Genomic DNA, 12,332 nt, shown 5'->3' on the forward strand with positions numbered 1-12,332 from the left:
ACACTGGAGCGGACTCAGGGGCTGGAGCCGACACTGGAGCGGACTCGGGGGCTGGAACCAACACTGGAGCGGACTCGGGGGCTGGAGCCTACACTGGAGCGGACTCAGGGGCTGGAGCCTACACTGGAGCGGACTCAGGGGCTTTAGTCGACACTGGAGCGGACTCAGGGGCTGGAGCTCACAGTTTCTTCCTCCGCATTCTCCTTTTATAAGCAGAGGTGAAGGAGACTGCTGCTGTCAGCTGAGGGCTTGGGAGGGAATTGGCCGGCAGGCTTGAGAGTGCAGCGGCCGGCGGGCTTGACAGCTGGCTGGTTCTGAATCAGGGCCGGACACTCTCCAGACACCGGAGGATCCCTTCCCTCCAGCAAAGTCCAGTGGTGTCTGGGAGGTCCACGGAGCAATGGTAGTTGCCCCCAATCCAGAACAGCGAATTCAGCGTGGCGTTGTCTAACGCCGTTATAACGGCAAGCCCGCAGAATCCCCAGGCGTACTCCACGAAGGCTAGGGCAGCGAATCTCATGGTGGTTTCCATGATCGTGGAGCGGAAAAAACAGAAAACAAAACACTTTCAAAAAAGGAAACAAAAACGAGGAGAAGGGGCGCCGCTTACTGTTCCAGGTCCTGTCTTCTGTCAGGGTTGCTACTGCGTTGGAACGAGGAGAACGTAAGAGAATTACAATAATAACAGTTTATTTAATCCAAACCACGGGGAACACAGGACAGGCAGGAACACACACGTGGCACATGGAGCTGATGTTTAAGACAGGACGAAGAACTCAGGAAAACACAGTGCTTAAATAACAAGGAACTAATTGGGACACACCTGAAATCAATAAACAATCAAAACACAGGAGAAACTGGGTCATGGGGAGCAAAACACAAGACTCAGAACTGACACGTCAAGAGACTTTTTTCAAAAACATTAAAATCTTCAAAACAATCTTCTAAAAACTTAAATGGGTCATGAACTGATAAATCAAAATTTACTAGTTCTTTTCACATACAAGAGGTCATTGTACTATTAAAAACTCAAAACTTTGCCGTTACTCTAAAAACAGCTTATATTGAAACCAATCTGCCAAAACAACAGCTTGTGGAATGTGCCACTTTATGACGTAATAGTGTGGATAAGCAGAGGAAGATCAACGCCTGCTTCTACATCACTACCTGTTTAGCCCCGCCCACCGATTCTACATCACTGCCTGTTTAGCCCTGCCCACCGATTCTACATCACTGCCTGTTTAGCCCCGCCCACCGATTGACACACGTAGTGTAAATAACAAGAGAGGAAAATTCAGGCCTACCCCGAAACTAAACAATAAAGATGTCTCCGAAGACAACAAGACACTGTGCAGACAGTGCCAAGTTGTGGAAAAACAGTCTTTGCATTGCCTTCCTTCTGATCGCAACTTTAGGAAAGAGTGGATGAACTTTATTTTTAATGAAGATCCAGACCACGTCAGTAAGATAATAGCCTATTATTTCTAAATGATGTTTTTTTTTATGTAGAAATCTTGATAACATTATAAGGGGACCTCAGAGAACTGTACAAAATAATTAAAAAAGCAGTTCATGACCCCTTTAATGCATACATCTAAACTGTGCAATCTTGGTATTGCATCACTTCCCTTGTTACTTTACCCTTAGGATGATTCTTCATTTGTTTATTTGCATTATGCATCTGCTAAATGAATAACTGTAAATGTATATTTGTCATTGCTGTTGTACGCTAATGTGTTTCATAGTTTGTAATCATACAGCGTGCTGCATTTATGGGGTTTATGAATCATTGATGAGATCATTAAATAAGTATTATGAATGTGATGTTCAGTCATTATAGTGCCTTATTAGTAATTTAAAAGAAGTGCATAGTGATGAAAATGTTTTGCATGATAAGAGTGAGCACAAAGCAGGCATTAGTCTCTTGTGTTAGAGAGCAATGTTTAGTGCAGTGCAGATCACTGATGTAGTAACCGCTGATCATTCCCTAAACAGCAGACGAAGATGCCAAGTCCAATTTTGTCGAGATTTTATTTCCTCAAAAATAAGAGTTTAATCGATTCCTATCAGATTAGTAGCAGATTGCGTGTCAATATCTGCTCTTTTGTTCATCTGCTGCTGCTTCGGTCAATTTTATTGTCTGCACACAAAAAGGAAACAAATAAAACCTGTGGCTAATGCATTTCTTATTAGTATTGATTGTATTTTTACTGCGCTTTGATTATGACTGGCTGTGATGTAGATCTGCTATTGGTTATCGACTCTAGTGTGTGTTGCATAAACGTCATTTGTGCAAGGTCACATTGCTCACCAACAGATGGTAGTTGAATATGTTTACACAAATATATTTAAAACATTAAACAAACAACAAATGCATTCAATGGGTGTAGCTTTTTAGTCTTCTGAAAAGGGAAACTGTTTCTTCTGGTCCTTTATCCATAATATTGATTTCTCCAGTGAAAAAGTCATCTTGTCTGAATCTGGAGAGAAATTTGCACAAAATATGACAATATTTTGAAAATATGAAATATGCATCAAGCACTGGTTACAAGCAAAAACAGTGCAAAACCATTCAAAGAGTCTTGGTAAAATATTTTGCAAGAGGCCTTAGATTTCTGCATATTTCAAGTGAATAGAAAAGGTTTTATCAAAAGATTGTGGGAATTCTTTTAGTGTACTTGAGCTAAATAATGAGGTCTAAACATGCAATGTTCTTTAAAGGGGTCATATGATGCGATTTAAATTTTTCCTATCTCTTTGGAGTGTTACAAGCTCTTGGTGCATAAAGAAGATCTGTAAAGTTGCAAAGACTAAAGTCTTTTTAATATCTATTCTTTATAAGAGATATTCTTTATAAAAGTTCAGAGTCAACCTGGGAAGATTTGCTTAACACTGCCCAAATGTTCACCAAAGAAAGAAGGCGTAACTTTTATTCTCGCTGTAGTATTGTTGTTGCCGCCGCCGCCATGTCGTGAAGGTGCTGTGTGTTTAGTTGTGAAAGCGAAACTACTTTGTTTGGCCTTCCAAAAGAGGACGATATCTGCTTCGTCATGCCTGGAGCTGATCTGTGCTGGTCGTTGAGGAAATACATCAACTTCGCACTGTGGATTACCGGATCGGCTTTCACCGTGGACGAAGCGGAGTCCAGCCCGGGGGCAATACATGTGGTTGCCGCAAGCCCGCCGGACGCTCCTTCGTCAAATCCGCCGGCCGTGCCATTCTCAAGCCCGCCCGCCTCTACTCACTCTAGCCCGCCGTGTGTGACGCTGTGTTTCGTTGTGAAAGTGAAACTACTTTGTTTGGCCTTCCAAAAGAGGACATGACTAAAAATCAGTGGTTAAGTTGTATTTACAACACTGTTCCAGAACAGTTCAACCCAAATATTCAGATTCACTCAATGTACAGAACATTTCTCATTTATCACAGTGCATTTGAGCGCCAAATTCAATATGTGATGCTTCACCAAGTCTTGACGAGGAGGCATGAGGCTGGATATCAATATGATGATATAGCGCTATTCCAAACAAACTTAATGACCTGTCTCATTTGTATGATATTGCATTAGTTTTCTGGTGCAAAACCACTAGTTTGTAGTACAAAGCCAACAATGTGCATGGAAAAATCTACGTAAATTTGAACGTAAAGCCAGCAACACTTGTGGAATAGAGAAACCAAAGAATAAAAAGCTGCTATAGATAATCACACCTTTATTATGCCAATGTATTTCAGCACATCAGGGCTAAAAAAATCCATTCGAATCAAAGAAAGAGAAAGTTCAAATTTGCAGTCGACCAGTAGGGAAATCAAAACAAGTTCTCTGAATTCTCTGTTCCACAAGTGTTGTTGGCTTTGTGTTCAATAAGTGTGACATTGTATTAAACAGGGTTGTATTCTTTGTGATTATATATATTCTTTTGAGTGTATTTCTTCTTTTGAGTCTTTTATATATTTTGAAGCATCCCATCAATGCTCGCTTCTTCAACACAGCACTTTTCCGTTTTTCCCATGGCCACCACCAAGATCACGATGCATGGTGCAGCAGACTTCGGAGACAAATTGAAATTGATTGAAATCAGCTATAGATAATCACACCTTTATTATGCCAATGTATTTCAGCACATCAGGGCTAAAAAAAATCCATTCGAATCAAAGAAAGAGAAAGTTCAAATTTGCAGTCGACCAGTAGGGAAATCAAAACAAGTTCTCTGAATTCTCTGTTCCACAAGTGTTGTTGGCTTTGTGTTCAATAAGTGTGACATTGTATTAAACAGGGTTGTATTCTTTGTGATTATATATATTCTTTTGAGTGTATTTCTTCTTTTGAGTCTTTTATATATTTTGAAGCATCCCATCAATGCTCGCTTCTTCAACACAGCACTTTTCCGTTTTTCCCATGGCCACCACCAAGATCACGATGCATGGTGCAGCAGACTTCGGAGACAAATTGAAATTGATTGAAATCTACTTTAATAATGATACAAACGTCTAATCTGAGCGGTCTCATTGGGAACCGTAGCACATTCTAGCTGTGTCAGCATGTTTTGGATAATCCCTGCATTCATCAAGCCCACCAGCCCTTTCAGGACTTCGGTGAGGTCCGGTCTTTAAGCGGACATGCTGTTGGGTCTCATTTGGGAACGGTAATTAGTTTTCACTCAAGGACGCAGGCAACAGTAACTGTGGCAACCGCATTAGAAATTAAATGTGTCTGCTCAGAGATTATCTCTGATAACCAGCTAGCTCTGAGGGATTTTCTACATAGTCTATTCAGTCCTTTTCTGGAACCGTCTCATTTGAAAGGAGATGAAAAGCTGATAAATAAGTTTCATTTTTCAGTGTTTGCTACTGAGTTTGGAACCAAAACCAGTTCTTGACAAGCTAATTAAAAACAACACTTTCAATATGGTGCATAAAACAAGACAAATCCATCAGAGAATACATCAAACATTTGTGAAACTAAGGCAAACATCTATGCTGTATTCTGATAAAAGGAGACGAGAATAAAAGAGTCATAAAACCCAGAAACAAGCACTTCTGGCTCCATCGTCTCAAAGTCAGTGGGTTTCTTGTGGCTAACACAAGCTCAAGATATTTTCACGTTTATTCTACAACATAAAATCCATCAGTAATACATGAAAAAGGCATTCACTAGACTGCTTTTACAGCCTTGTTGTGTTTATACTCTTTCAAACTATCCTCTCAAACTTTTTGGGGAAATGTTTTTTAAATTATGATTACATTTGAAGCTTAATGGTAGTGGCGTTAAAGTGGTGCAACCGTGGTGTAATTCATTTACAGCCTGCGTTTAGCTCATTGCATCTGCTGATTGTATTTTTAGGCTTCAAAATTCATAGGAGTTGTGTTCATTTCTGAAGATTATCTTGATGGAAAAAAAAGTAAGAATCAGAAACGTTTATTAGTCACAGAGCTTTTTTTTTTTTTGCAAAAATCCAAGTCCTATTATCGCACTATAGTATTACAGTTAATGTTTATAATGTGTTAATATTAGTGCTGTCAAACGATTAATCGCATCCAAAATAAATGTTTTTGTTTACATAATATATGTATGTGTACTGTGTATATTTGTTATGTATATATAAATACACACCCATACAGTATATATTTTGAAAATATTTACCTGTATTTACATGTATATATTTATATTCAAATAATTTATATTATATATAAATATAATTAATATATAAACATAACATTTCTCTTAAATATATACGTGCATGTGTGTGTATTTATATATATATATATATACATAATAAATATACACAGTACACACACATATTACGTAAACAAAAACTTTTATTTTCGGTGCGATTAATCGTTTGACAGCACTAGTTAATATATTAACAAGCTGGAAGTTAAAGATGAAAATTTACGTTTTTTGGTGTTTAGTCTGTATTGTGGCTTTGAGGCTAATTGATGTACTCTCTTTGAATATTCCCTTAAAAGTTGTCAATAAACTTTTTAGCAAATATATGCATTTGAAATTTACAGTATTTCTTTTACAGAAAAATGATCCAAAAGTACGGATGACTAATGGCTAATCTGAGATGAAACGTCAACCACAACAGCATTTCACGCTTCTAGAAGCCCAGCGAAAAATCTGTCACCGGTAAACATTTACTGTGATATAATGAAATATTTGTGATTTATGTTGCATGCAAAAAAAATTTTTTTTTTCTGAATATGACCACTTTTGAATAACTGTTATTGGAGAAATGCTTTTTGCCTGCATCATGTACGGGGAAGTCGTGGCCTAATGGTTAGAGAGTCGGACTCGTAACCCAAAGGTTACGAAGGCAGGGATTGTAGGTGGGGGGAGTGAATGTACAGCGCTCTCTTCCACCTTCAATACCCCGACTGAGGTGCCCTTGATCAAGGCACCGAACCCCCAACTGCTCCCCGGGAGCCGCAGCATTAATGGCTGCCCACTGCTCCGGGTGTGTGTTCACGGGGTGTGTGTGTTCACTGCTGTGAGTGTGCACTTTGGATGGGTTAAATGCAGAGCACTAATTGCTAGTATGGGTATTCATACTTGGCCACATGTCACGTCACTCACTCATTCATGGTTTAGGTACAACATCTGCCAAAAGAGGCAAACCTTGACCCAATTTTGGCTAGTTGATGTAGACTGTTAAAAAAAAACATAGGACATTATCTATTTCATGGAAATTTCCTTTAATCCTAAAACACAACACAAAGCAGTAATTCAGAGCAATGCGTAAAAATAAATGTGGAAAATTCCTTCATATTAACACATGTATTAGTAGTGCCCTATTTTTACTGTCTTTTCGAAGTGCTAAAGTTCGACATAACTTTATATTTCAATAGAAAATGTATCCACATAGGAAAGACAGTTGCATTCAGTAAACTGTTTAATGAGGTCTTTACAGTTCCGCTGGTTTTGCTAAAAAGCATTCAGCATTAAACAAGCACCAGCTGTTCATGTCAGTTGCACAAATGGTTTGTGATGAGTTATACTTTAGGATTAAAAGTTTGAACAGAGAAACAGCATAACTATGAGCATGCAGTAATAGTGATGATTTCCCTTTGAACCATATATTGATAGGCCTCTCAAACACAGCATATAATTTAGTATAATTATGTCTAGAGATTTTAATTGACTAGCATTCAGTTTTGAGAGTTATTAGTTAATATAAATGCAAATGCATAGCAATCCCTTTGAAAAAAATCTACCATGGCAGCCTAGTTTTTAGCAAAATACCATAGTTAGTCCAGTTCAAATTAAAATAGAAAATTTGTTCAAAATGACACTTTAAAGGAATAGTTCACCCAAAAATGAAAATTTGCTGAAAATGTACTCACCCTCAGGCCGTGCAAGATGTAGATGAGTTTGTTGCTTCGTCGAAACAGATTTAAAGATGTTTAGTGTTACATCACTTGCTCACCACTGGATGCTCTGCAGTGAATGGGTGCCGTCAGAATGAGAGTCCAAACAGCTGATAAAAACATCACAATAATCCCAGCATATAATTTAGTATAATTATGTCTAAAGATTTTAATTGACTAGCATTCAGTTTTGAGAGTTATTAGTTAATATAAATGCAAATGCATAGCAATCCCTTTGAAAAAAATGTACCATGGCAGCCTAGTTTTTAGCAAAATACCATAGTTAGTCCAGTTCAAATTAAAATAGAAAATTTGTTCAAAATGACACTTTAAAGGAATAGTTCACCCAAAAATGAAAATTTGCTGAAAATGTACTCACCCTCAGGCCGTGCAAGATGTAGATGAGTTTGTTGCTTCGTCGAAACAGATTTAAAGATGTTTAGTGTTACATCACTTGCTCACCACTGGATGCTCTGCAGTGAATGGGTGCCGTCAGAATGAGAGTCCAAACAGCTGATAAAAACATCACAATAATCCACAAGTAACCCACACCACTCCAGTCCATCAGTTAAAGTCTTATGACGCAAAAGGATGCATGTTTGTAATAAACAAATCCATCATTAAGACATTTCTTAGCTTCTTTTTGCTTGTAAACAACACTTGATATGTGCATATTTTGCTCCTGATTCAGACTAGACTACTTTTTCAATGGAGAAAGCAATATTATGGATTATGGACTCTTTTATTATATTATATTTTCTATATTTAAGCCGGAAGCAGAGGTTTGAAGTTAAAAACATCGTTATGATGGAATTGTTTTTTTTACAAATACACAACTTTTCACTTCACAAGACATTAATTGCTGGACTGGAGTGGTGTGGATTACTTGTGGATTATTGTGATGTTTTTATCAGCTGTTTGGACTCTCATTCTGACGGCACCCATTCACTGCAGAGCATCCATTGGTGAGCAAATTATGTAATGCTACATTTCTCCAAATCTGTTCTGATGAAGAAACAAACTCATCTACATCTTGGATGGCCTGAGAGTACATTTTCAGCAAATTTGGATGAACTATTTCTTTAAGCAAGTATACGTGAACACTGCAAACACTGCTAGTAATGAAATATGTCAGCCTGCAATTCGTAATACAACCCTAAGCATCTAAAGCAAGTATTAGCATAAACTACGTTCAGTTTTCTCTTTCAGAACAACTGTCTGAAGAGAATCAAGTAAGTTAAAGTTAAACTGTCAACATTTTTATTGCTACAGTACAGACAGGTACCTGAATAATAGAACATTATGGCACAGATATTGTTACCAGCATAGTGATGCAAGACAGCATGTGAGTGTATTTATTGCACACTTGCAGTCCACATAACTGATTTTGCACTTGCATCCCAAATGTTTCTGACCTCAGTTGAGTTTGTTGTTTTGTACCCATATGTTTTGGTGATTAAATGGTCTCTAAAAAGATAATTTGGTGCTGTGATTAACAACTCAGCCATTGAGGGTGCTAGGCTGTCGAAGCTGGGATGGGAGATAACGCCAGTGTGTGTGAGGCAGAAACTGCAGTGCCACTCAGGCCTGACATGAAGAACAACTCAATTTACGAGTGACTAGAGGGGAAAATACTCTCTTGGACCTCTTTGAACTGTCTTGTGTTTGAGCCTTTGTTGAGTTATGTTGCATTGTGCCCAAAATGGAAGCTAGCAGCTAATAATATCATTTATCATGGCATGGGATGGGAATTGTAAGGAATTTAGCCATTATCATTCCATTTCAAATGACACTTTTACACTTTTTTTTAAACACGATTCCTTATAATGATTCCGTTATCAGTTATTTTTTTTATTTTGAAGAAACCACCCTAATAATTAGTTCTAACTGTAAACTAAACAAAAACAAATTCTGCAAAAACTACTTTTTAATATAATTTTATAATTAACTATAAATATAAAATTAATTAATAATGCATTAATAATAGTGCTGTCAAAAGATTAATCGCATCCAAAATAAAAGTTTTGTTTACATAATATATGTGTGTGTACTGTGTATATTTATTATGTATACAGTGGGTACGGAAAGTATTCAGACCCCCTTAAATTTTTCACTCTTTGTTATATTGCAGCCATTTGCTAAAATCATTTAAGTTCTGTCTCTGAGCTCTTCAGGCAGTTCCTTTGACCTCATGATTCTCATTTGCTCTGACATGCACTGTGAGCTGTAAGGTCTTATATAGACAGGGGTGTGGGTTTCCTAATCAAGTCCAATCAGTATAATCAAACACAGCTGGACTCAAATGAAGGTGTAGAACCATCTCAAGGATGCTCAGAAGAAATGGACAGCACCTGAGTTAAATATATGAGTGTCACAGCAAAGGGTCTGAATACTTAGGACCATGTGATATTTCAGTTTTTCTTTTTTAATAAATCTGCAAAAATGTCAACAATTCTGTGTTTTTCTGTCAATATGGGGTGCTGTGTGTACATGAATGAGGAAAAAAATTAACTTAAATGATTTTAGCAAATGGCTGCAATATAACAAAGAGTGAAAAATGTAAGGGGGTCTGAATACTTTCCGTACCCACTGTATATAAAAGCACACACATACAGCATATATTTTGAAAATACTTACATGTATTTACATATACTGAACAAAATTATAAATGCAACACTTTTGTTTTTGCCCCCATTTTTCATGAGCTGAACTCAAAGATCTAAGACTTTTTCTATGTACACAAAAAGCCTATTTCTCTCAAATACTGTTCACAAATCTGCCTAAATCTGTGTTAGTGAGCACTTCTCCTTTGCCGAGATAATCCATCCACCTCACAGGTGTGGCATATCAAGATGCTGATTAGACAGCATGATTAATAATGAATATAAACATAAAAATAAATATTTATTTATGAATTTATTTACTTGTTTTTCAGTAAAATCTGCAAATCCTTAACATAAGATACATTTATTTGAGCAGCAACACTGCATAAAATATCAAGACTTGTTTTTTTATAGATTTAATGTTGAATTTAAGTCTATTTTGTCTTATTGCACTTGCAGATTTTTATACTCATTTTTTATTCATTTTTTTAATTAAACAAGAGTAAAAAGATATCGCATTGACAAAAAACACTCATTAAATCTTTGAAAAAAGTATTAATATCTAAGATAAGATAATACATCAAATAAAGTAATATATTCAGACGATTTACAGATATTACTGTAAAAACTAAAATTACTGGATGTAAAAAATTTAATTAATTAATAATGAAAAATAATGGATAACAAATGAAAAGCTATTGATAATGTTTTAATTAATACATTAATAATACATTTTATAAATGTATAGTTCAGTCATGAAACTCTAGATGGCGCATTCTGACGGGGTGTTTAACGTAAATGATGATATTCAGAGAGTTAAACGACTTAACGAGTTAAACGGCACAAGCTGATTGGTTCATGCTGCATATGCAGCCAATGAGCGTACTGCCTTGCATTTATATGGCTGGCTAGCATTCACTTGAAATTCCTGCAGCATCTTTAGTGTTCTCTGAAACCCTCCACCTTCCCCAGCTCCACCTGTATAGATCTGCTATGGGGTTATTTTATATGCTATTTGTGCAGCAGCAACATGTCTTAAATACTCACGGCACCGTATCGCCATATGCATTGGCAGTAGCAAGTTCCTGTACTTGCTTGCAGCAGCAATAATCTACAACTACAGCAATAACCAACAGCAGCAGCAATTCAGCAGCAGCGTAGCAGATCTGTTCCGCCAAGACCAAATACATTAACATTGTCATATCCATCACCATGCTAAAATGTTCCGAGAGTTGTCATGATTGAATTATATATTAGTTCTTCCCAAGTAAATGCATCTTGTTTTGAATTGCTGTGAATTGTTTATTTTAATATTTCATTTTTAATTTAAGCAACTTTAATGCAATGAAACTCTAAAGAGCATATGAACAACAAAGTTAAACCAAACAAGTGTCTCAAATTTAAAGTACATTTAATCCGATAGCTCACAAACTTGCGACTGATTGATTGATGAGTCTTTTGAACTGATTCAAGAAAAAGAATAAGAGTAAGAGTCGTTTGTTCATGAATCGGACATTACAGATCATGTTTTACGGCTGCTGTTAAGTGCGACTAGTGCTGTGAATTTATTCTAGTCTTTCTAATGTTTTGTGACAGACTGCATGCTCAAACGTATTTTAGTGTTCCCTGCGCTTTGGCAGCAGAATACAGACCTTCAGAAACTATGAATCAAACTGAAAGTCATGAAAATCATTCGGTTCCAGTATTTTTTAACAAATGCAACCGGTTCTTGATTCCCAGCTGTAATAACAGCCATCTGTCTGAGATGAAGCCCAGAGAGAGTGCATCTGTTCGGCTCAGTCCTGCAGCACCAATAATACACACTCACACTTTCTTTACGGTGGTTTGTTCAGTAGCTCTGGACATTACAGTGGGGATTCGAGACCTTTCACACAGACAAGCAGCTCCTGCATTACACTTCTGCTTGTTAATGCCTTTGCATTTAACCCCAGGGATCAATTTTCTCATAACACTTCTTACACTTTTCCCTTCACTCGCCTTTTTTCTATTTATTATGGTCAATCTTCTCTCTCGCTCTATTCCCACTTGTTTCTCTCTCACACTCTCTCCTCTTGCCACGTCATCTATCTGTCTGCATGTTGTTTCAAACTCATATGCTGTTATTATTTCTGTACAAGACATCAAGAGAATTTTTACAGGGCTTAACCCTTGAATTATGATAAAATGCTGAGTATGATTATTATGTTCCAGGACAGACTCATCCAAATTGAATTCAATACAATTTATGAGAACATATGATTTTTAAAACTCTATTTAACAACTCGTTTTTTTACACATTTGTTTTTCACAAAATCTGAATATTATAAATAGTATTTATATTATATAACAGTATGTTCTACATTT

General features: G+C 36.9%; 1 long non-coding RNA gene across 1 annotated transcript in view; it reads left to right on the forward strand.

The window, feature by feature from the left end:
* Positions 1 to 6,115, forward strand: part of LOC107562961 (uncharacterized) — a 13,956-nt gene extending 7,841 nt beyond the window's left edge. The window contains exon 3 of the long non-coding RNA XR_001606057.1: positions 6,024 to 6,115. This is a non-coding gene — a long non-coding RNA (uncharacterized lncRNA). The remainder of the gene's footprint in view (positions 1 to 6,023) is intronic.
* Positions 6,116 to 12,332: the final 6,217 nt, after the last annotated feature.

The sequence above is a fragment of the Sinocyclocheilus grahami genome, unplaced genomic scaffold (genome assembly GCF_001515645.1).
Source record: "Sinocyclocheilus grahami isolate Dianchi unplaced genomic scaffold, SAMN03320097.WGS_v1.1 scaffold24.1, whole genome shotgun sequence".
NCBI classification, from domain to species: Eukaryota; Metazoa; Chordata; class Actinopteri; order Cypriniformes; family Cyprinidae; genus Sinocyclocheilus; species Sinocyclocheilus grahami.